Source organism: Triturus cristatus, chromosome 7 (genome assembly GCF_964204655.1).
Source record: "Triturus cristatus chromosome 7, aTriCri1.1, whole genome shotgun sequence".
NCBI classification, from domain to species: Eukaryota; Metazoa; Chordata; class Amphibia; order Caudata; family Salamandridae; genus Triturus; species Triturus cristatus.
In genome coordinates, this window is record NC_140590.1 from 989,733,136 (window position 1) to 989,760,078 (window position 26,943).

Here is a 26,943-nt window from a genome sequence, read left to right on the forward strand (position 1 = left end):
AGAACTGGTTTTAGTACCGAGACCGCTCTATTAGAGGTCTCTGAGACGATCCGGGAGTGTGTGGATAGGGGCGAGGATGCCATGTTGGTCCTCCTCGACCTATCCGCCGCTTTTGATACGGTGTCCCACGAAATCCTATTGGATCGTCTGAGACAGATTGGATTGGGTGGCGCCGCTCTATCTTGGATTGCCTCCTTTCTTACTGGACGAACTCAGAAGGTTCTCCTCAAACCATACGAATCAGAGGGTAAACCCCTCCTATGTGGTGTGCCTCAGGGATCTGAGCTTAGCCCTTTATTTTTTAATGTGTATCTTGCTCCCCTGGCTGAGGTGGTGGAGTCCTGGGGGATCAGAGTGATCTCTTACGCTGATGACACACAGTTTATGTTTTCCTTTAGAGATCACTCTGACTCCAGCTTCGCCAGTTTTCGCCATTGTCTTGGCAATTTATGTTCCTGGATGAATTCTAATCATCTCAGACTCAACACTGATAAGACGGAGGTCTTATTTTTTAATCAGAAAACCATTCCTTCTGCCACTTTGTGGTGGCCGACTGTGCTTAACCCCCCTCCCACCCCTGTCCAAACAGCTCGTAACCTGGGCTTCCAATTCGACAACGCTCTTTCCTGTAAAGCTCAAATTATTAAGGTCACGGCAGCCTGCTTCGGGAAACTGCGCATGATTAGAAAGATCTTTCCTTATCTTCCTTTGGATGCTCGTAGAACTGTTATCCATGACCTGATTACGTCACATCTGGATTATGCCAACAGTCTCTACGCCGGTGCCCCCTTGTACCAAATTGAACGTCTTCAGATCGTTCAGAATGCGGCGGCGAGGCTGATAGGTAATATCCCTTACCGTCAGTCGGTTGCATCCTACTGTAAGAAGCTTCACTGGCTGCCCATTTCCCGTCGCATTCAGTTCAAGATGCTGACTCTTGCTTTTCGGGCCCTCAACGGGTCTGGCCCGGTCTATTTGAGAAAGAGACTTGTGCTTTCCCAATCGACCAGATCTTTGAGGTCAAACAACCTACGCCTTCTTATTGTTCCTCGCTTTCGCCGCTCTAGAATGGGCGGTAGAACATTCACCGTAATGACGGCTAAACTTTGGAACAGCCTACCACTTCATCTTAGATTTCTTCCTTCAGAGTCTCTTTTTCGTAATAAATTGAAAACCTGGCTGTTTACCATTCCTTAAATTGCATCTCCTTCTAAGTATGCAGTCCACAGCGCCGGGACACCCCCTTTGGGGGTAGCCGTGCGCTTTACAAGCTTCTTAAATAAATAAATACATAAAAAAATAAATAAGCTAGAGCTGCAGGGCTACAGTGGTAGGCCTGAGGTCATGGTTGCCTCATCATACCTGTGGATGGCATAGTAGTTATATTCAATAAGTGCCATTTAACCTTCCATGCCATGGGTGTGTTTTGTATGTTGAACACCATATATTATGGCCCTTTATGAAAGTTAAATATGCCTTTTTGGTGTTTAGCTAAAAACAATGGGAGTGATCATGCAAAAAGATGCACTTTTCATAGCTGGCATGAATAATTAGACAAACATGCTTCAAACATCGACAACTACATTTTGCAACATGAGCGCAGGTCCCAGAAAATGGATGGGGTGGGAAATAATGCACATATGCCCCCCTTCTGATAGTGTAGCCTACAAGCAAAGAAACACATCCAAGTAGGTGGGGGAATTTGTTCTGTGCTTCCAAGTGAAGGAGCCTGCTTTGCAGGGCTATTGCCATGTGTCACATAAGTGACAATTTTCCCCCATACTGACATGTGATGATGTTCTGTCCCAATATTTCTATTTCCTCCCTACTCAGCTTCTGCAGTGTAGGTGGGAGCTTCTTTTTAGAAAAGTGCTCACTACACAGGTCACCAAGATAATCTAGTGGCCGGCAGTCTGGATAAAGACACTAAATTATTTTGGTGGCCTCTATTCAAAACTTGTAATGACCCCATTAGTATTTTCTCTCTGATGTATCCATTAACAGTTAGGTGGTTGGTAGTCCTAGAGCCTGGTTTTACAAACATTAGATATTATGCCATTACATTTCTCATGTCTTATTGAGGTTGCCACTTTAGCTGCTTGCGAATTTGTTTTTTAACTTAGAGAGACTAGGGGCCTGATTACGATGGTGGTGAACCCGTCACTGGCAGCCTGCCGGTGGCTGGTTCACCGCCATTGTAAGGCCTTTCTCCGCCCACCAGATAAGGATGGCAGGCGGTGTGCTGGAGCTCGGAGAGCCTGTCCACCACGGGTCTGACAGAGGCAATCGTTATGATTGCCCGTCAGACCCCGCCCACATCCCAAGAATGGTGGCGGTGCCTAACAGGCACCATCCACCACATTAGGATGCCGCATCCCGCCAGCTTTTCCATGGCGGTTCCTCTGCCATGGAAAGGTTGGCAGGGATTGACTTTGGTGGCCTGTTACAGCCCCCCCTTGTGTAGGGGCACTTTGGTTTTGTACTTGGGGGGCACATATGCTGCCCGCTACATTTCCCTGCACCAGGTGGCAGGTACCACATGGTGCCTGCCGCATAGTGCTGGGAAAAACGAAACGTGCATTTTTAACATTGCGGAAGGTGCTGCAGCCAGCAGCACCTGTTGCAACATTAAAACTGCCTTTTACGGCGCAATGGTGGCAGCCGCATTGTAATTTGTGGTGCAGGACCGCCACCATATATGTGGGCGGTCCCTATCCCCGGGACGATGGCGGATGGACTGAAGTCCGTCTGCCATCGTAATGACCCCCTATGATTTGAAAATCTTCCAGCTGCCTCCTTAGTGCAATTGTTTTCAGTCAAAAGGTTGGAGGATTACTTTCTATTTGCCTATCACTTCTTTTTAAACTAACCTGGATGGATTCTTTTATTACATTTTTTTATTTTCAGACAGGAATCTTTTTAAACATTCACTTGGAGCGTCTGCATCCCATCCCTTAAAAGTGCATTGAGCCAGGCCTATATTTTTTACTATTCTTATGTTCCTTTTTGAAATACAGTACCACAGCTGCTGACTGACTACATAGGCAGGGTAATGGAAGTTCCTCAATACTTCTCTAACTTTGGTTCAGCTGTATTTTACTGATTTCTCAAAGCAGCGCATTCTGATTTCCTGCTTTGCTTCCCACAATTTTCCTGTCAAAGGTGGAGGTCCAGAATTCTGGGATTATCTGTTAGACAATTGCCAGCTACTCCAAGGTTCCCCTTACTAATTTGTCACAGTATAATTTGTGTTGTGCATGATAGCTCATCAAGTTGAATCTATGGGTTTGATCCTCGCCTACTACGTTTCTCAAGCTTAGGTGATGTGTATTTGCATTTTTATTTGGACTCCTCTGGGTCATCATGGTAAATGCCTACCAGTTATCTCAAGTAATCCAAGAGAAGTTTCTGAATAACACACTGTCCTGACTAAGGGTCCGATTCCAATCTCGCTAGGAAAGCCCTCCGTATGACTCGGAGCGAAACGTGCTCGGGGAGTCCGAACAAGCGAGTCCGATGCAGCTGTATGCTTACGGACTTGGTTCACTCGGACTGCCATTGAACTTCATGGGAGCCTGTGTACAAACTCGTACACGGGCTCCCATAGCAAAAAAGGGGTGGGTGGGGAAAAGTGTACACCCTGTCGCGGGCACCTCATGGTGCCCGCCATACTGTGCATTCCTGGATCGCGGGGGCCCATGGGCACACCCCGTGACATTTGGGGGGCCCCGGGTGAAGGGGGGCCTGTCACCCCCCCCCAAAGTACGATTCCAACAGCTGTTTTGTCCCACTGAGACCAAGGCAAAGCAGCTGTCCAAATCGTGCTTCGTACTCGCTCGGTCGGAATTTAGCTCCATTGCGCGGCACAATTCGGCTATGAACGAGTTGTACAGACAGGTTCGGGTCCCGGAAAGAATTTGGTTGACACGTGCGCGATCGTCGCATCGTACTTGGTCGATCGGACTTGTGTATGATTTGGTCAGAAACAAGGGCTACAATTCGGATCCGGGAAAGCCAAATCCGATTTGGAGGCCTTCCGAACAACATCGGAATCGGGCCCTAAATGTTTTTTGCACAATCACAGTTTTGGTTTGCTATATCAGAGGGTATGAGAGTGAAACAAGAAGGTATATACCAGTGGAAAGAGTGGCTCTGGTTAGATTTCATTGTATAAAAATGGGTGAGGGTAACATGAGTCAAAGATTTTAAGTTTATGAGCAAGACTATAGCTCTGAAGCAAGGTTTTGTACAAGGAAGACTGACTCAGTAATAAATATTGCGTCTTATCAATCTGGACTTTCTGGTGGCATAACTGTATCTATTATGTTCTTTTCATTGCGATGATATTTAGTAACCATGGAAGAGTGAAATATGCCTCGAGATAGTAGTATTGTAAAGAAGTTGGGAGAAAGCATTGAATATCACTAGGATATGGCCAGTGATAAGATCCCTGCATCATCTGCCTCCTGCCTATGCCTGCTAATAGTTTCATAGGCGGTCTTTCACGGCAAGTATTTTTTCTAAAAATGACTGATTAGCATTCTGCTATAAAGGAGTGAGAATATTTTCATTTAGATTGAATTCCTAATCAGTAATATAAGGAGCTGTTCAACATTTTAAAATAAATGGGATTACAATTCCCAATCCATATTAGTGTGAGCCCTTGCAGATGTTGACATGAACTTATCAGCACAGATGGGTATTACACTGCACACCAAGGCATATTTCTTTTGCAAACTTACATTGGAAAAGAGTATTATATTTAGCTAAGCGTACCAAACAAAGGCTAGGGAATATAACATTTTACTATTCCTTTTCAATACATTTTCTCAATACATTATATTTAAAATATGACGCATTGCAACTGAAGGGTGTAGGAAATAATGGCAAAATTCTGAAGACGTGCATTGCTCACTGGTAATAATGTTCACTAAAATGACATCATCTTTTGAGAAGTGATGCATGGATGGCATGCTATCCAGTTCCACAATTTACTTTAGGTAAGTGAGGCAACCACATGCAGAGGGAGGATGAGGCCTGTAGTTTATTTCTGTGTGAGTAAAATGGGCTTCCGTCACATCTAATGATGACAGTATAAGCAATTGATAAAGCTGGAAATGTAAAATTATTTAACACAACTTATATTTTGCCTTAGAAATTAATGTGAAAGCACACTGTAAAATGACACGTAGTCAAAACATGCTAAATGCATTTGGCAGTCATATTCACTGTTAGGCCACTGTTATATTTCTCTTTAACAAATAGAAGCTTTCGAAATTATTGAAAATACTTGAGAAGCACTGGTAGTTAAGTACATTATTGACCATGATCTCCTGGACCCGTCTCAAAAGAGCTTCAGAAGTGGCCACAGATTGGAGTCATCTCTCATTGCTGCCACTGATGCGATGAGAATGCAGGTTGACCATGGTGGAACTGCCTTCTTAGTCCTAGTAGACTTGTTGGTAGCCTTGAATACTATTTCCCCATCATGTATGGTTAAGTGGCAACAGCAAGTAAGGCTGTATGATTGAGAGACATATCTGAATAGGCAAATACAGAGGAAAGACGCATGTGGAAAACACGCAGAGACAATAAATTGGCTGATGATCTGCAGGCTTGGGCAGCAATGATCTCTGAGCTATTGGCCCTGCCAGACGAGATGCCACAGTACAGTAGGTATATATGTAACAGAAAAGGTTAGAGAGGCTAGGTATAATAATGAAAGGCTCTATGATATACAGTATATGATCAGTAACTGTTAATAGTGAATTATGCCTATCTGCCCAAGGACATCAATGTATCGTGAATGTATGATGTGTTGAGAATATGCTGAAGCCTGGGGGTGGAGGGAGGGGGGTTAGTTTTGTGATTTTTCTCCTTGGGACAATGAGGCTTTCGTTACTAAAAGCCTGATTCTGATGGCGTTCCCACCGCCATCAGATCCTGCATGATCGCCCGCCACATTATGATGGCGAATGTAGAGACTGGCTGCCACGCATCTGACGGGCTCAAGGAGCCCATCGGTTTGTCGAAGGGACTGCAATCCCTACAACAGTGGTGGTGCCTGTTCAGGCACTGCCATAGGGATTACAATGTCCATTTCCGCTGGCCGTTTCATGGCAGTTAATCTGCCATTAATTACAGTTGTGAGGGCCCCTTACCTCCTCTGTATATTCAGTTAGAAATCTTGGTGCATTTCTGGATACCTCTCTTAATTTTAACCTACAGGTAAATTGCACCACAAGTAGCTGTTTCCTTATTATTTGTGTTCTCAATAAGATTTTTCTTTTTTTTCCTGAGGAACTTTGCAAAGCAGCGGCTCTCACATTGATCATCTTGCAATTAGACTAATGCGGCTCAGTGACTCATCCTCAACATCCCGAAATGCCTTTCTGTGAAAGACGGCCTGCGGAATCTGCACTGGCTTCCAATTAAGCAGTGCATGATTTTTAAGGCACTCAGTATAGTACACCTCACGCATCATGATGAAGGAGCACTTGCAATCAGGTCCTCTTTTCACTGGTATAACCAAGTCCGCTTTTCACTGGTATAGGCCGTCAAAGATTCTGAGGTCAGCCTCTGGCAAAAAAAGTGGTAGTTCCTATTTTCGAAAGCAAGATGCAGCGCTTGCTCGCTCCTCCTCTGTGGCAGCTGCTAAATTATGCAACACCCTGCCTAAATATATTGCTGAGACTGACTCTTTCATCACCTTTCGAAAGCATAAAAAAGTTTCGCGTCATAGGCCATTTATTTCCGGAATTATTATATCAGTTGTTGCTTCCCCTTTTTTTCTTATTGTTTGTAGCTTAGAGCTGTCTTGTCTTGCTCTTTCAGGGATCCTGGACAGGGCTTTGGAATTCCTGAGATGCAGCACCTTGGTACCTGTGGGTTAAGCACGCTTTACAAATCTCTTTTCATTTCATTTTAACTATGCACAAATGATGGCTTGCCCTTAATGTGACTTGCTTAGAATATTCATCATAACTGCTATAAATATGTTATCTTCCTTAAGCTGCATGTTCTCATTTGCACCATGCTTGAACTTCCTGTCTATCTCATGTTCATATAATACTGAATAAAGAATCACATATTTTAACAATAACTCTCACTTACATGAAATACCAAAGCATTACCTAACTATAAATCTGCAAGAAAATGTTTCTGTCTATAGTATAGTTCATTGTCATGCAGTGAAACATTGAATAAATGGTAGAATAGGCTCTGCATTAGCTTTCCTGGGAACTAACGTTAACGCTTCTAGAAGCAAAACTATTTAGGGCTGTCTGTTTCATATTTGATAGTAGGCTGTCGACTTCATGTGTTTTCTGTATCAAAGGAAGAACAAAACCTGCTCACTATCGAAAAATGTCTTTCCATTTGACCGGAGGGATCTAACCTGTAACAATGTTGTTTACATGTGTTCTTTTCTTTTATATTAGTGCATGTTTCTAGTACGAGGCAGAGACTTTTCTCTAAGGAGATGCTCCTAGACTTTCTTGGAGACTTTCAACCACCCTTCTTGTCCTTGACGGTTGTAGCTACTGCTGCAACTGTTGCCCCATATTTCCCTGCGTAGGTTTATTTGTACAGACTGCTACTGCAACTGTATTCTGACGCTCTTTGGAAATTGAGACTCGACTGAGTTTCATGAACAACTCTTTATGGAGAGTTTGTTTTATTAATTACATTTTTTACTTTATGCTGCTTTGATCTTACACTTTTCCTGAACTCTTTATGGGTTCTATTAGTTTTAATTTGGACCTTAATTTAGAATAGGGGTATCTTCCTTTATGGAACACGCTTGTTATTTCATCATTATTATTTATTCTAACTATATTGTTCTTGATGCATTTCTGTAAACTGATTTATCTGATGTACTAATGGAATAAAAACAAAAAGAAGATTACTTATCTAGTTATGAGAATAAAGGTTTTCAAAACCAATTTGTAACTCTCATTATTGACTGAACTTGAGAACTGATAAAATTTGTTGTAGATTTATAGGGTTTGATTTAGTTTACATTCAAAAGCGGTGGCAAAGATCTGTCGCCTAGGAGAAGAATGTGGCACGGAGTTGGAACTCACTCTTATAAGTCATGGGTTGAACTGATACTGGAATTTACAATTTTGGACTATTTCCACGCTATCACATGTAATTCTGCTACTTTGCATGAAATCGTTTTTTTTCACGTCTTCAGCAAATTAAGCAAACTAAGTATGTTTATTCTGATAAGCATGTGACATGAATAGTTTAAGTATTTTGGTAACATTCGAACATTGGAATGTTGGGAGCTCCATTGAAAACAATGAAGTGACTCAGGGCTTATAGTGGCTGGTATAAGCCTTCTGCTCCAACATTCCAATTATTGTTTTTCTATTTCTCCATTCTGAATTTAGAACATTCTATCTTCAGTGGGTGGAATGTCCTAATAGCCTTATAGCATTTCTTTCTCTGGTTATACAGTTGCTAAGGGCCCTGTCCCTCGTTATAGCCCCTATAACTCAGGTGCAGTACCTTTAACAACCAGTATAGCCCTCAGCAGTGGTCTATAAGGCTATATTAGAACATTGGAATGTGGAGCACTCCACAAAAGACAATGGAGTGCTCCGTGCTTCACAAAGGTCTCTCGGAGCTCGCGGGGATTTAAAGCCCCTTGGGATTCGGGAGGCCTTTGTTTTATTTGTTAGAACATTCTGCCCTTTAGTGGCAGAATGTTCTAATAGCCTTATAGCCCTTCGTAGCTGGGCTATACCGGCTATTAAAGTCCCGCTGCCTTGTTAAAGACCCTCGCCTTCGGCTCAGGCCTTTAACGCTGGAGAGGGCCTTTAATAGCAGGTATATTAAAGCCCACCAGAAGCTGATGACATAGCCACCTCAACCTCCAGATTTTCTGAGACCCTTCCAACAGACACTAGTGGACTCATATAAAGTGAACAATCGTCAAACTGCCCGCTCATGCTGCAGCATACCGAACCAGACATACTCATACTGAGCCAGAGCATAGGACACAGTATTCACAGTATTCTTTTTTTTTAACAGAAAACAGAACAACAACAAAAAAGAATGCGCACAATAAAAAGAGAGCAAAAAACCTCAAATACTCAAAAATGAATATACAATATCATCCAATTGCTGGCAATTCACATCCAGCCAAGTCACTAATATTAACACACCCTTCCACAATCACACTGGCCATAAGGATAACAAAGCAGTCACAGTAACTCAACTGGTCAAGGCATTACCTTGCAATCCTTCAATGACAATGAGGTTCCCAAAACTTCACATTGAAAGTTGCACAACAAGAAAACAAATGCATTGAAAATCATTGCTACTGCAACAGCCAAGACCTGCAAGCCTTGCATATACCGTGAGACATGAGGAATTATCTTATCTCTTGTTTGGTTACATACACAGATGCTACAAATATAATAATGCAGTGCTTCTACAGCTAGTCACCAATCTAGACATTGTAATGTCCATGGCGCTGGACACTTCAGCTTTGTTCAACACGGGTTGTTGCTCACCTTCCCTTTGGCACCTACACTATATCTGCAGTTCAGATATGCCATTTTCCCGGTAAAAACTTTTACTTCTAATTGGTCTGCTTTGTTCTTTTGCCACCAGTACAGTAGATTTTGTAAAAAGTGGACTGTTCTACTTTGCAAGAATCTAGGCACTAGGAGCCACCAGGTTGTCTTTCTGATTTTAAGCACTTTTCCACATCGGCTCCATGTCTTCGGTGTGGCAATATTTCTTATGGCAACCTGGATCAGTCACTCTAAGGGGTCGATTCCGATCCGGGTCGGACAGCTCTCCGAGAGCTGTCTGTAGCCTTACCGTGCGACCGACACGTATCCGTAGCCGGTCCGTCCTGTAGATGAAGTACGATGCGCATAACTGCCAAAAACACGACCGACACGTAGGCTGTGAGTCAAGCTTCATTCTCCGTCCGAGCCGTAACCCCGAACGCCAAACCGATCGCCCAGAAGCAGTATCCATAGCAGTTTCTGCCCTGACAAGTACGATGCGTACTTCCTACGCGCCTGACGGGTCGCCACGTACGGCACGTCACAGCATCCGGAAAACAAGCATATCAGCTACGATTCGCGCCACAACTCAATCCACGGCTACGAGACAGACCAGTTTGCAACGGGTACGAGATGGAGCAACAAGCAGCGTGTACGACACAAACACATCATGAACCCATCGCGCAGGTCATACCAGTATTCTACATCTATGACCGGATCAGGAACCGACGCCGACGGTGCAGACGGTAAGTCAGACACCTACCACACAAACAAACGACCCGTACCCGCAAAATGACACACACACACACAGGGGATCCATATCCTGGCCACTAACAACAGGACACCATAGGGGTTGCATGGCCAGCACCACTACCACCCCCACCCATAGGGCTCATGTTGACCATCACTACTGCCACCCCACCCATAGGGGACCTGTTGCCCATCACCACTGCCAACCCCACTCATAGGGCTTATGTTGCCCATCACCCCTGCCACCCCCACTCATAGGGGACCTGTTGCCCATCACCCCTGCCACCCCCACTCATAAGGCTTATGTTGCCCATCACCCCTGCCACCCCCACTCATATGGCTACTGTTGCCCATCACCCCTACTCATAGGGGACCTGTTGCCCAGCATTACTGCCATCCCCACTCCTAGGGCTTATGTTGCCCATCACCCCTGCCACCCCCACTCATAGGGGACCTGTTGCCCAGCACTACTGCCACCCCCATCCCTAGGGCTTATGTTACCCTTCACTCCTGCCACCCCTACTCATAGGGCTTATGTTGCCCATCACCCTTGCCACCCTCACTCATAGGGCTACTGTTGCCCATCACCCCTGCCACCCCTACTCATAGGGGACCTGTTGCCCAGCACTACTGCCACCCCCACCCCTAGGGCTTATGTTGCCAATCACCCCTGCCACCCCCACTCATAGGGCTACTGTTCCCCAGCACTACTGCCACCCCCACTCATAGGGGACCTGTTGCCCATCACCCCTGCCACCCCCACTCATAGGGGACCTGTTGCCCAGCACTACTGCCACCCCCACCCCTAGGACTTATATTGCCCATCACCCCTGCCACCCCCACTCATAGGGGACCTGTTGCCCAGCACTACTGCCATCCCCACCCATAGGGCTTATGTTGCCCATCACCCCTGCCACCCCCACTCATAGGGCTTATGTTGGCCATCACCCCTGCCACCCCACTCATAGGGCTACTATTGCCGATCACCCCTGCCACCCCCACTCATAGGGGACCTGTTGCCCATCACCCCTTCCACCCCCACTCATAGGGGACCTGTTGCCCAGCACTGATGCCACACCCACACCTAGGGCTTATGTTGCCCATCACTCCTGCCACCCCCACTCATAGGGGACCTGTTGCCCAGCACTACTGCCACCCCACTCCTAGGGCTTATGTTGCCCATCACCCCTGCCACCCCCACTCATAGGGGACCTGTTGCCCAGCACTACTGCCACCCCCACCCATAGGATGGGTGATGTGCCACACATCCATCACACTCCACCATTATGTATGTCAGCAAAATACATCCCCCCTAACATCATGACAACAGTGTGTAGTCTGTGGCAAATTCCCACAACAGTGATTATGACTTCAAACATACAATGTAACTAACAGCACATGTGTGACCAACAAATGAGTGTGGCCTACACAAGGCAAGCATCACAATAGCACTGTGTCAATGTAAAACTAACACCCCCTCACTGTGTAGAACAAAAGTTAAGTGTGGGGTGCAAACTGCAGCAGATGTTGAGCATTGTGGTGATGGGGTCTAAACCCCCCTCATCACAGTGACCAAAAGGTAAGTGTCATCATGGTCAAAGCTGCAAATAACAAACACAATGTATTATCCCTGCTCCCAACACATTAAACACTTCTGGGGCAAACTAGTGGTTGTGTCCCAAACCCACAGAGATGTGGTGAGGCTAACAGTGCTGTGAAAACAAAACGTACTCGCGGCCATGTGCAGACAAGCACCACACATGGGGGCTGACAATGCATACAGTGTACAATGACACAAGAGCAGAAGTGACCATCACAAAGCATACACACATCTCGAAAATAGACACACCAATCAAAACAACCTGTGTAGACTGTAGGTGTCAGCTCACAAACTCTCATTCCATGTTAGCAATGGCACCTAACAACCAGGATGAATGTGCACAATGATGTGATATGACTCACAGGGACTGCAGGGAAAATCACAGAAACAGCATCCAGACAATGGCCCACAACAGCAATAACAATGCACTGATGCAGATGCACAAACACAAACAGGCAACCTCACACTGCGCATCTGACATAACATGTGTGTGTGTGTGTGTGTGTGTGTGTGTGGGTGGGTTTGTGTTACTATCCTTGTGGGGACTTGGGTGTGATAACACACTCACGCTGTGGGGACTTGATTGCACTGTGGGGACCTGAACCCAGGTCCCCACAAGGCAATGTCCTTTAAATGATAAAAAATGGCTTCAGGAACATCTGTGCCAATTTTTACAACTTTTTAAAAAATTGTCTTGTGGGGACCTGTGTTTCCTAAAGTGTGTTTATATTTTTGCTCAGCTCTACCCCTGTAGACAGGAGGCGGTACTGCAGCCTTAAACACACTTTGCATTTAAACACACTTTGTTCACCAGCAACACACGTTAACAGCACAAAGCACAGATATTTCAAAGGAAAAGCTGCAAAACCCTGTGTTAAAAAATATTTTTCATGCAAAGTAACCTTTTCCCTATTTAATAAAGTAAACTTTATTTACAGAAAACATTGAATTTAGACTATTTGAAATGAACACTTGCTAGTGGTTTTATAAACATTGCTAAAAGCAGTTTGGGTCAGTTTTGAATCCCAGATTACTTCACTATTGCAGTTTGATCCTTCTCTGCAATTAAAGAATGATGGTGCATTAAACCGTGAAGCAATGTAAAATGATCCGATATTTTTTTTTGCAAATTTGATTACATATTAATATGCACTTTGGAATACGCTCTTAAGATGATGGCTAGATGAGTGAGTGGCTAGAGTTGCATTGTGCTAATAGGTACATTCTCTAAAGCCCCCGAACCATAGTAATGTTATGCCCACAGCATGGGGACGTTTAATTTTAACAGAAAAAAGCATGTTCTTTGAATAGATTTTCTAATAATGTCACTATTGTTCTAATATTGCCATAAGATGTAATTACATTTAAATCCTTTGAATTGCTTAATTTCCAAACTATTCCCAAAGCTTTACAAAGTACAGCAGCTTAATTCCCAGAGATGGGTGACGAATAGTCCTATAACAAGCATTGGCAAAGCCAACAGGTGTCACCTACAAAGGAGCTACTGGCTTTTTCAGAGTTTTTTGCCATGTTGTACAGCACTGTGCCTGCTCTGCAGCATGGATGAAATTCAAATTCAAATTTTCAAAAAGCACTATGACGCAGCCCAAGCGAACAACATCACAACAGTTATTTTTATGGTTGGTGGGAGGGTGGGGGCCAGTGAGGAGTAACACTAACAACGGAGGGGGTAGGGAAAAGAAAAATCACTGACGCAGCCACTACTGATCACAGTATGTAAAGCAGTTGTCAGAGACTCCTTGGCCTCATAAAATTATAAAATGCAGATTGATATATATCAAGCTTAGTGAAGTAGGTGAAGAGACTCAGGGTCGTACTTCACCATAATTAGTGGCTATTTTTTATAAAGCCAAAACAGGGTAGGTAGACAGGAGACCAAATCCCTATCTTGCTCATGGTGCCCTTGCTACTGCATTGGAACCCACACCCATTACAGTTTGGACTTAGTGCTTCAGATAAGGTGCAAAGTTCTGCTGTAAAATGTGCCACCTCATGTTGGTGTCCACTTCAATTTGCCCTTCGGTGTATTTAAATATAGTTTGCCTTCCTAGACCACACTAGGTTAACTAAAACATACTGCAGTAGCATAGGCTGTGCTCAACCACCTGCCTTATGAGTGAGATGGCTTTCAAGCCGGAAGTGTGGAGAGTATGTGGCATTATGCTAGAGCTGCAAACTTGGAACTCAATTCTTGACATTGGCTTAAAATCCTGTGATTCTGGTCAAATCACTTAATCTCACCATGCCTAAAGAAATTGTACGTGACTTAACTGGTGCTCATGTTAAGTGCTTCAAAGTGGAGTGACACAAGCACACCACTAGTGGGAATGAGGCATTTACAGAAGTACGTAAGAAGTGGCTTCTGTTGCTTCACCATGAGAACTTTTGTGTGGTTCAAGTCTATTAATGCTACCATAGGCAAGGATGAGATAGACTACTTCTCAGATCTAGAGATCAGTCATGAGGTAGCTGCAGCCTGTCCCACATCAGTGCTAGTCCTGCTGAGAAGATGAACTGCCTATGTGTTCTTGTTCCTTCCTCTTTCCTTCAATTGGAAAAGTTAATATCTCCCACAGTGGGAGATGGGCCTTGCTGGTAAGAGCACACCTTTCGGAAGAGAAGCAGCATGGGCTGTGCCTGATGACCTTGAAAGCAACTAGGCAGGGAATAAAGCATCCAAAACAGAGGGCCTCACTGATTAAAAACATTTGCTCATGGCATAACATACATCATTAGCAAAACGCCTGGAGCACATAATTGTTGTACACAGCTGAACTCTTTTAGCTACTCAGAGCCCTTATTATGACTATAAACTTATTCTGTATTAAAATGACCCAATCCTGGAGAGCCTAATACTCCACCCAAGATAAGAAGGGCTTTCACCACAGACATAGGGTGCATAAAGCATGGACAGGAATATCACACTTAGGGAGCGGAAATTTCTAGCTTAGAAGTGAAATATTTATTTGGCATAATATATTGTCTATGATCATATTGGTCAGCAGTTGGGAGCAGAGATTGTGGGATTTGCTTAACTGCTGACTATTAAGAGTGTTTATTAGTTTTGGAGGATTACCTTTAGCAAGAAATCTATCATACGTATATTGGAATTTGAAGCATGATTGTTGATGTAATTAGACTGTCATTTAAGGAGAGCAGTACTTTTTAAAATGAGGCACTACGCTTAATATTTTGACTAAGCCTAGAAAAGTATTGGTATACATAAAGAAAAGAAAATAGCATGGATATGGGTGCAGGTACAAAAAGTAAATGTGTGTCTGTTTTGGAATGTAATTGCACTACAGGTTATGGTATGTTATGTTAAAATGTTTCTAAAACGCTCAAATACCCAAGGGTGTCTTGGTGCTAGTTGGGACTATCAGTAAGGTGAGAGCAGGGGAAAGCTAGAGGTTAAAAAGCCAGGTTTTTATTAGTTTTCTAAAAACTCAATAATGTGGGAGTTGCTTTAATATGTATAGGCAGACTGTTCCAGAGGGCTTGGGCTTCAGAGGAAAAGCAACTGACTCCCCATTGAAGTCCCTTAAAACTGGGACAAGGGACAGTCAGGGAGTTTTTTTATTGTAGGTCTCTATTAGGTTTATACCAGGAGAGTGACTGTTTGAGGTAGCTGGGACCTAGATCATGCATGGATTTATAGATAAGGTATAGTGCCTTAAATGTAATGCGGTTATTCACTGAGAGCCTTTGAAGTTCCTTAATGAAGGCTGGAACCGGATGGAATTTGGGAAAATCAAAAATAAGCCTGGCCGCCGCATTCTGCACGCTTTGGAGTTTCTTCACGTATTGTTTTTGGAGCTTAAGAAAAAGTCTGTAACAATAATCCAGCTTTGTCAGTATTAATAAGGAAATTAATGTTTTACTGGAAGTGGGGGGAACATACAGCAGAATCTTCCTGATGATTCTCAAAGTGTTAAAGCAGGATGAGACAACGGAACTAATACGCTTATTACAAAACGTTTTTGGATTTTTGGACTGGGGTTGGGAGAGTTCCCAACTCCACTGACCAGCATGCTGGGCTCCAAAACTGAGGATTATTACCAAAGAGTAACACCTCAGTTTTCTCCGAGTTTAGTTTGAGGCAATGCTTTCCCATCCAGTCACTAACAGCTCTCATACAATTGTGAAACTGAGAGATAGTGACTTCTGTCTTATTGGAGGCCGACACCACAAATTGAGTATAGTCTGCATAAGATGTGGGGGGAAATCTAAAAGATCCAATCAGGGAGGCCAATTCTGAAACATAAACATTGAAGAGCAGAGGGCTTAGGTAGGATCTCTGCGGGACCCCACACGGAAGAGAGAAGGAGCTGGATGAAAATTTCTCCAACATGACTGAATTACTTCTGTCTATTAGGAATGATTGGAGTAGGGCAAGAGCTTCATCAGCAATGCCCAATTTTTTTGAGGCGGCCAACAAGGGTGACGATTGACCCTATCGAAAGCCGCAGACAGGTCAAGGAGAAGAAGTGCTGCGGAGTCTCCTTTGTCCAAGATAGTTCTTAATTCATCTGTGGTTTTTATTAATGTCGTCTCAGTACTATGTTCGGCCCTGAAGCCGAATTGGGAAGGATCCTACAGGTCCTACAGCTCAACAGGTGCAAGGGCATGCTAAACATCATCAACCTAATGTACAGCTAAATCAAGTTCACAAGAATAAAGAAAAAAGCTTTATTCAGCAGATGAAAATTGAAACGTCCGTTCAAACAAAAGGCCAATGGCCAGTCCATCATCAAATTACAAGGAGTGAACTTGAGTGACAACTGTCACATGTTTCTTGCCTGCACTGCTAAGGAAAGGGGACATCCCCTCGGAGGGGCATACATGGGGGCAGGCACCACAGGGACAGGATCAGGGCGCAACAGAAGGAGGCAGTGAAGGGATGGTGGATGCAGGAGAGTCACTTGCAACTGCAGTGTAGCTGACTGAAGTGGTGGGTGCACAAGTCAGATGGGGTGGGTGTCGGCACAACTGCAGTGGGCAGGTCAGATGGAGTGGATTGGGTCCCCACTGCAATGCCCAAGTCAGACGGGGTGGTCTTGGACTCCACTGCAGTGCCTAAATCCATGTGAGTGGAATGGGGTGCAGGTGAGGTCGGCAGGACAGAGGGGGGCGTCACGGTCCCCACATCAGTGGCAGTAACCATCTGACAGGGTGTGGAGGAGCAAGTGGTAGGGGGGGAGGGCCTCAGCATTTTGGGGATGGTGTATCTGTGGGTGAGGGAACCCGGGGCAGGGTGTGGCAGGGGAACCTCTGGAGTGGTGGCCTGGGGGAAGGAGGACGAAGACTTTGCCTTGGAGCTGCATGGCGGCGGTGGGGTCTTGCTCTTCCGGCTCCGGGGGGACTTGCGGGTAGGGGTCTCAGTCTGACTGCGCCTAGGGGAGGGTGTCCGGGTGTGAGGGGCACTCCCCTCTGTGTGTGGGGACTTCCTCTTTCCCTTGTAATCTGGATCTGCTGGGTCGGTGGGGAAGAGGCCAAGGTCACAGAGTAAGAGCTTCTGGGGAGATGGGGTTGCAGGTAAGGCAAAGGAACGGGGCTGGGAGGGAGAGATTTTGGAGGACTGCGGAGTGGTTGTGGATGACTGTGTGTGTGTCTGCAAACCAGCCCCTATGAGTGTGGTATCAGTCCCCTGCGATTGCTTGTGTGCACATCTAGCCCTTGGTTTGGGTGTTTTTGTGCTGCCCGTGTCTGTGGCTTTGAGGGAATGTGCAGGTGTGTGTGTGCTTGGGATAGGTAGGCTGCTAGGAATCGTGGGTGGTGCAGGGGTAGGAGGGGTGCAGGACTGTTGGAGGAGGGACACTGCTGCCATCAGGGAGGAGGCCACGGACTGATTGGTCCTCTGTAGGGCAGTCATGCCCGATGAAATGCCCTCCATGAACGACACCAGTTGCGTCAACAGAGTGGTGTGAGCATGGAGGACACTCAGCATCGATGTCTGCCCTACATGGATCTGTCTAAGTAAGTCCACAGACTCCTCATTCAGGGCAGCAGGGGACACAGGGGCAGGGGGTGCGGTGCCTGGCACAAAGGAGACATGCTCCCGAACACGGGAGCCTCCACGGACCTCTGGGATGGGAGCCGATGGGAGGGTGGTGATAGTGGTAGTGGGGGCGGTGGCGGGGACAGCCTCACTAGCTGGGGTTTGGTGGCTGCTGACACCCGCCTTCACAAGGGAGTCATCCTCAGAGCTGCTGTGGGCCTCAGCTGGGGGGGATGGTGCTGACGACTCCTCGGTGTGGCTCCACTCGCCCTCCGTGCCACTGCGCCCCCCTGACTCCTCTCCTTCTGTCCCTGTCAGGCTCTGTGGCTCCTCCTGGTCCATGGAGCTGTCCCCTCCTGTGGCCGTGGATGTATCTGGATAGGAATAGGAAGAAAGAGAACAACATCAGTCACCTGCACTGACTGCACACACCACAGTGAGTACATCACATCACAGGGCAAGCCCTGGCATCATCAGCTAAACACTGCTCAAAGTGCCAACACTGTTTAGAATAACCCAATTGTCAATCTCAGCATCAACCATGGCACACATATACCTCCTTGACCTGCACCCATATGTCTGTTGCATGTTGGATTCTAATACCCCAATGTCCCAACATGGACCACCCACACATCAGTTGGACATGCAAGTGAACATGTAGGCGTATGTCACTATACACACAGCACATGTCTTGCCACTGACTCAGTTCAGGTGTCCGGATGAAGGGATGGGCAGAGACTCATTTCACATGCTTGTGATGCATGCCAGCAACACACACTATGATGTTCTCATGTCCTGATAGTCAATGCCACAATGGGGTGCATGGTGCACACTTGAACACAATATAGGATCACTCATAGCAAATTAAATGCCATGGCACTGGCATGCCTGGAAAGTCAGTCAACACTGTCTCCTGTCACAGGGGCAGGGCATCCAGACAACAACAGTATGCACTGTGTCACAATCATAGCTCAGGGGTAAAGCAAACTCTGCAGCTGGCAAGTGCACTTGCCCATCCCCTGCAAACAACATATCCAGGACCCAGAAGACCCCACATCATGCAAATCAGACATATGAGTCTCTGCAAACACAACTCCATGTACATTAGCACATCACAGTCTTCCGTGCATGTAACCCAGCTGCCTGAAGTACACAGTTGCATACACCGTTGTGCGCTGTCAGATGATCACACACCTATATGTCACACAGGTCTTGTCTCATACTGTCACATCTCAGATGTCCTGCTGACCCTCAAAATCATGGACACCCCAGTTGTACATAACAGGAATACACACCATAATGACACAGAGGCAGACACCTGAAGGCACATGTCACTAAGAACAACCTGTAAGTTGATACACAGGAGTGGGATTACAGAGTGTTTCTAAATGCCCTTGAGGAGGCATGACTGCCCAGGTCTACCTGAAACAGTGATTGGCCCTGGACAGTAGTCAGGTGGCTAAGCAAGTGTGACATACATGATATAAATACTCCTAAGGTCCACAAATTGGAGTCCCCTGCTGCATGGTTTCGTTTGAAATACCCCAGCCACATATGGCAAGTCAGACCAGCAATTGGAACACATATCAAAGGCACACACAGATCACATGTCAGATAACAGGCATTGGGCAAACAATTGATCCACCCATGAAACACACAACAGAGTCACGGGGACAGATGCTGTCCGGACGCTGAAGCATAGCTGACTGCAGGGACACAGTGCCCTAGTGACACAAGCAACAGACTGTAGGGGCCACACCTGTGGAACAGATGAGGAGGGTGCATCACACAATTGAGGGACCTGAGTATTGGACTACAAGACCTACGTAATGTGGAAGTGGAACTGAGATTGTACCTCGTGTGCCTTACCTCCTCGTCCACTCGCTCTCGGGAAGCTCTCAGCTGGGGGGATTGACGCTGAGAGCTTGCTTACGGAGAGGCGATTCCGGCTTTGGTGGCCATATTGGGGGGATTGCAGCGCGAGGACGCGCTCTAGTTTCCTACATAAGGGGATGACGTCTCCTCCGCGCAGCGGACGCGCTTTGCGGACAGGCCGGACTCAAGCCGGAGTCATGCCAGAGTCCTGCCCGTCTGCGCCCGTCAGCGCTAAGGAGGCGCAAGGTACCAGGGATGCTGCTCGGCTCTTAGTTCCTCCTGCTTGCCCCTGACTGTACTCCCTGAGTACCCTTAAATCCCTGAGACCCTCCCAGCTAGATTGCCATCATACACTTTCGCCCGACCAACTGCGGCATAATCTGACCTGTCATTGGCTCAAAGGGTCGATATCAGCTCTCCCGGAACCTGTCACCAATTTTCAATTGAATAAAGGGACACGAGAGCCCCCACCTCCGTTGAAAGAACTAGGCTTCCTTATTAACACTCGCTCCCTGGTTAAAAATAACTTAGCGTTCAGGGACTTTGTGTCCCAAAAGAAACCCTCTTAGGTCTTCGTAACAGAAACGTGGGGCTCTGACTCTTCAGGCCCTGACCTGCTCAATGCCCTCCCCGATGGCTACACTATGGTTAGACTGGACAGAGAGGGTCGTAAAGGGGGCGGAATCGGCATTATACATAAGATCGCCTTTTCCTGCCGTATGGAGTCTCTCCCATCTCCCAATAACTCCTTTCAGGCCATGTTTTTCTCCCTTAGCTCTTCCCCCTCTGAACATTTTTCCGGGGTTCTCGTCTACAGAACTCCAGGCCCCAGATCCTCGTTTGGCTCTGACCTCTTGGATGTCATAGAACCCTTTCTAAACAGGCCTTCCCTCACTATCCTTGGGGATTTTAATTTCCATTTGGGAAAAGCAACAACTCTAGTGAGACGCTATCACTTGTGGAGTCACTGGCCCCCTTTAACTTACTTCAAAAGGTTTCATCTCCTACTCACATCGCCGGCCATACACTAGACGGAGTTTTCACGAATGATTCCAGGTTAGAGTTAGGGCCTCTTTTTCCCCTCTCTTGGTCTGATCACCTTGCGGTTTCCATGGAATTCATTCCCTGTGTCTTTTCAGTTCCTAGTGGAGTTACTGACTGCTGGGTGCAGAAGAGGAATCTCCGGGGCCTGACTGATCTCTCTTTGAGCCCCTTTATCGCTAAATTCAAGCCCCCCTCCTCACAGGACATTGATCTTTCAGCACAGGAGCTTGCAAGCACTATTGCAATTGCAGTAGACACCCTGGCCCCTCTTAAATCGGTGTATTGTGCCAGGAAACGTCCCTCAGCACCCTGGTACTCTGACTCCCTGAGAATTCAGAGGCAGGTTTGTAGGAGGCAGGAAAGGCTTTGGAGAGCTCAGCCAGACGCTGAAGGCCGGCTTCACCATAAAATCCTCCTTAAGAACTACAAAGCGGCGGTTTTAGCCGAAAAACAAACCTACTTTTCCAATCTTACATCCTCCCTTACTTCCTCCGGTGATTTGTTTAAAATTTTGGAAACCTTATCCTCTATTCATCACCCTGATCCCATAGTCCCCTCACAAGCTCTTTGTGATCAGATTTCTTCTTTTTTTCATAATAAAATACTCAATATTTACACATCTCTCCAAATGGACAATCTTATTCACCATCTTTCTCCTGACCCTGTGAACATGCCCCTCCCTAGTGAAACTCTTTCTAACTTTCCTCTTCTTTCAGCCTCTGACCTTGAGAGACTGCTGGACTCCCTCAGATCAGGCTCTCCCCTTGATCCTTGTCCGCTTAAGATCTTAAAAAACTGCAGGGCTACCTTAATTCCCCCCATACTGGTGGTTATGAACAGGGCTATCTCCAGTGGGACTTTTTCAGCCCCCTGGAAAACCGCTATTGTGAAGCCCCTCGTAAAAAAGGCCACTTTGGACCCTGGGACTTTAAAGAACCTTCGTCCTATCTCCCTCCTCCCTGCTCCTGCCAAGATGTTGGAGGCTCACTTGAATTTTCATCTCAGCTCCTTTCTTGATAAAATCGGCCTGCTTGATCCATCTCAGCATGGTTTCAGAAAGGAGCACAGTACTGAGTCAGCTCTCACAGTAGTGGTCAATAACATCCGTGCTAAGGTCGACAGGGGTCAGACTACGCTTCTGATCCTGCTTGACCTTACAGCCGCATTTGATACCCTGTCTCCCACCATCTTGGCCTCCCGACTAGGTGAGATGGGGGTGGAGGGGATGGCCCTCAGTCTCCTTACCTCCTTTCTTAATAATAGGGAGCAAAAGGTAAAGTTGGGCGACTTCCTCTCCACTGCCAAGCCATTGCACTGTGGGGTCCCCCAGGGCTCTTCTTTGAGCCCTACCCTCTTCAACGTTTATGTGGCCCCTCTTGCCAGGCTTGTTAGATCTTTTGGATTGGAAGTTCTTTCCTATGCCGACGATACCCAAATCATAGTCTCCCTGTCACAATCGGTCGATTCTACGGCCCTCAACTTTAGGAACTGTATGGGAGGCGTGGCAGGTTGGATGACATCAAATTTTCTAAAGTTGAACGGGGAGAAGACCGAAATTCTGGTCTTTGGGGGAAACAAAGAGGTCTGGTCATCCGACTGGTGGCCGTCGGCTCTGGGAATCTGTCCACAACCCTCTTCTGTTGCCCGTAATTTGGGAGTCCTATTTGACACCTCTCTGGCCTTTGACAAGCAAGTGAATAGGACGGTTTCCACTTGCTGCGGGGTGCTGAGGGTGTTGAGAAAGCTTACTCATTACCTTTCCCCCGATGCCCGGAAACAAGTCTCGGTTGCTCTTCTGTCCTCGTGCCTGGACTATTGCAATGCCCTCTATCTTGGAATGAGCAACAACCTGGTTCATCGGCTGCAAGTTGTCCAGAACGCGGCAGCAAGGTTTGTTGTCAACGCCCCCAGACGCTCCTCTGGGACTGCCATTAGGAAACATCTTCACTGGCTCCCTGTTCATGCCAGGATAAAATTTAAAACCCTGATTATCATCTATCGGGCTCTTCATGACGCAGGTGCAGAGGGCATTAGGTCACTGCTGTCGTATTACACCCCAGGTAGAGCCCTTCGATCCTCCAGTATGAAGTTGCTCACGGTCCCCCGTTTTGCCAAGGCAAGGTGGGGAGGTAGGGCCTTTTTTGCCCTCGCCCCCAGACTCTGGAACGAGCTCCCTCCTGATCTAAGGAATCAGGATTCCTTTTCTCTGTTTCGTCGAGCTCTCAAAACCTTCCTTTTCTCTGAGTCCTATCTCTAATGCTCTCTTTTCCCTTTAGATTTGGCTGATTGTTGTTTCCATCATTTGCGCCTTGACGCCTTTGGGCAAAGTTGCGCATTACAAATCTCTGTTCAATCAATCAATCAATCAATCAATCAATCAAGTGTGACCAGGTCAAAAGACTGCAATTCTCATGTTAGACATAGTACACAGATTAGGCATGGACTTACCCCCTTCTTGCTGCTGTCTGGCCTTCAGCTGCCTATCCAGGTCCAGGAAGACCATCGCCAGGATCCGGAGCATGTGGGGGGTCAGGGTCCGGTGTCCACCCCTCCTGCGTGGAGGTGACAGCTTCAGCTGGACTCTAGCTATCCTCCGGGTCCAGCCCTGAAGGTCCTGCCACCTCTTCTGGCAGTTGCGGATCCGGCGCTTGTAGAGCCCCACCGAACGAACTGCCCGGGCGATGGTCAGCCATATCTCCTGCTTCTGGTGGGCATCAACCTGTGAGGATGACAAAGTTAAAATTACATTAACACACATGCCCCATATTTGTGCTGCACACATTTGGATATACATGTCATCATCACAAAGGGAAATGAGGTACACAGGTAGTGCAACCATGGTGAAGGACAAATCACCTGCATGTCCAACATGTTAACATTGCCTGGGAAGTTTAAGCTTACACTAATGCACTTTAGCCGCAGAACACCTGTTCATTACATCCCTACACACTTTGGGGGATGAAAGTAGTCAGTGAGAATGCTTGCCACTGGTGTACACACTGCTAGTACTTTTAGTCAGACAACTTGCACAATTAGGAAGGCAGTGGACTGCACACTCACCTGCTCCCCTGGTTTCCCATACAGCTTGCTGTACTCTTGGAAGGAGCCCGTCCAGCAGGGCCTGGTTCTCCTCCTCAGTGAAGGCTGGGGCTCTCTCCAGAGTACGTGCCATAGCAGGAGCCAGAGGATGCAGAGACAGCAGCATTGGCAGCAGGAATTTGCTCCAGGAGCATGTAGTGCAGGCAAGTGAGCTCCCTGGGGGCCAGCTAGCCTTACATCTGTGCTGCAGAGGCAGAATCTGTGCCATGTGTCCCAAGTGATAGGTCCAACACGGTTGCATTCTATGAATCTGGCCAATCCATGGAAATGTACGACTCGTACATGCCTTCCGTATCGTTCAAATCTTCACCTTCATGACACACTAGTAATTGCAACATTGTTGTAGGCATCCAACTGAATTTCCAGCACACAACTCGTACAAGTTTTGAATCCGCATCTGTCTCCATGACAGTCCAGAGCCAATGGGTGCGCCCTGCTCGGTCAACTGAAAGTACAAAGCGTATTTTGAAAATACACATGCACCCTTCTCCATACGATTCAATGGCCAAGGCGTACGCCTGTCTCGGACCATGCCTGCCCGACGTGTATGCATGATAGTCACCCGCATCAGAGCTCATTGCAGTTAATGGCAAAGCGTACGCACGGCTCGGTCATAAACCGTGCAATGCGTACGCATTGTCACCCACGTTGGAGCTCATTGCAGTCAATGGCAAAGCGTACGCGCGGCTCGGTCATGAACTGTGCAATGCGTACGCATTGTCACCCGCATCGGAGCTCATTGCAGTCAATGGCAAAGCGTACGCACGGCTCGTACATGAACCGTGCCATGCATACACTTTGTCACCTGAGTCGGACCTCATTGCAGTCAATGGCAAAGCGTACGCACGGCTCGTACATGAACCGTGCCATGCGTACTCATTGTCACCCATGTCGGACCTCATTGGTGTGACTATTCGACGGATTCAACACACAATCACTTGCCAGGGACACCTGTGCACACCTACCACACTACAGCATTGCCCACACAGTGTCCCATTGCATGTAAGGCTGCATTCCCTGTGTGTTGGGGGGGGGGTACATTTGGTTTGTTGGGTGGCACTTTTGTTCTGCCACTCCCAGGCTGTGCACGTGTACATGGGGGCAGAATCCTTTGTGTGTCGTGCACATTACCACTGTGATGTGCAAATGTACAGTAATGGGCATGAGTCACAGACACAGTTTCATGTTGGATCTGTTTAGGGCATGTCACATACACCCTGAGGCCTGGGGGTGATGGCATGTACATCACAGTGAGACCTGTAGCCACAATTCTGATGTGCACCCACAGTCTTTGTGCATGTTGTGTCTCAGATGTGGCTGATCAAATGTGCCGAATGGGAGAGAGTCTCCACATTCATGTGGTATATGCATCTACCTTGATGGTGTGTGTGTGTGTCTAAGAGACGTACATGTAGGGCCTGCAGGGACAACAGTGGCCACTACCTGTGGGACTCACACTTGCCTTGTGGTGTGTACGTGATACGCCATGTCCATGGCATTGTCGATGTTGCAATACAGGGACCCTGGGTATCTGCATAGCAAAGATATGTGATGCCTGGGAGACATCAGGCCTCACTTGTCACTGTGGTGTGGGTTTGTAACATCACAGCAGTACATAGGTCAGGTGACACAGCCAGATGATTGGCCATTGCACTACATGGGGCTCATGTGGACATGTGGAATTGAGATGTGAGGTGATGGTCATGTAGGTGACATATGTGTCCATGCCCAACAGCACACACCTCAGTACATTGTGTAATGTCATGATCTATCATGTGATATTGAGCCTGGTCATGGCCACATGGGTTGATGAACCGACAATCTTCCTCTGTTCATCTCTGTTCTGCAGGGCACCAGCTGTCCATCGACCGTTCCCAGACCTTTCAACCATGCAGGAACGCTACTGCATCCGACGGCACTGCTTCACCAGGCCACTGATTGAGGAGTTGGCGGGGCAGTTGGCGCCACATCTGCTACCTGGCCGGACATACCGAACAGCACTGACCACAGAGGTGAAGGTGATGGCAGCCCTGCACTTCTTTGCTACTGGTATCTTCCAGTACACTGTAGCTACTGCTAGTCGTATGTCGCAAACTATGTTTAGTCGGGTGCTACGCAATGTCTTGGAGGGGATGTTGCATTTCCTAGACCTGTACATCAAGTTCCTGAGCCCAGCTGAACTCCCTGAAATAAAGGATGCCTTTTAAACACTGGGGAGGATGCCGAAGTCATTGGATCTATTGATGGGACACATGTGGCCCTGATAGCACCACAGGCACATGAGCAGGCATACCAGAACAGGAAACATTTCATGCTCTGGTGGTATGTCTTGCAGACATGTCTATCACACATGTGTGTGCACGGTTCCCTGGTTCTGCGCACGATGCCTACATAATGAGGAGTAGTCACATTGCAACGCTGATGTCACAGATGCCAGCTCAGCATGCCTGGCTTGTCGGTGTGTACTGACTGTTTATCATTGTGTGTGTTTGTCAACGTTGTATTCCGTACTCCTACAAAACTCATCTACTTGTTCATTTTTGTGTGTGTCGGTGACTCTGGATACCCCAACATGCCGTGGTTGCTGACACCCCTCAGGAACCCTGTGACACCAGCCGAGATGCGCTACAATGAGGCACATGGTCGGAGCAGGAGGGTGACTGAGCGGACATTCGGCCTCCTGAAAAGCCGCTTTCGCTGCCTTGACAAGAATGGAGGGGCCCTCCCATATGAACTTGCATAGGTGTGCAAAATAATCCTTGTATGCTGCATGCTACACAACATGGCAGTGCAGAAGAAGGTGCCTCTCATCCAGGATGACGATGACCAACCTCTGGCACCTGTGGAGGATCCCGGCCTGGGCCAAGATGCCAGTGATGATGAGGATGAGGGTGACGTCCGCTCACAGCTCATCAACAACTTCTTCACCTGAATGTGAGTTTCCAGGGTTGTTATGTCAATGTATGGAGTTAGCCTGGAATGTGTTGTGGCTGCTCTGTTGCTGTCTGAGTGTGTCTGTGTGCCACTTG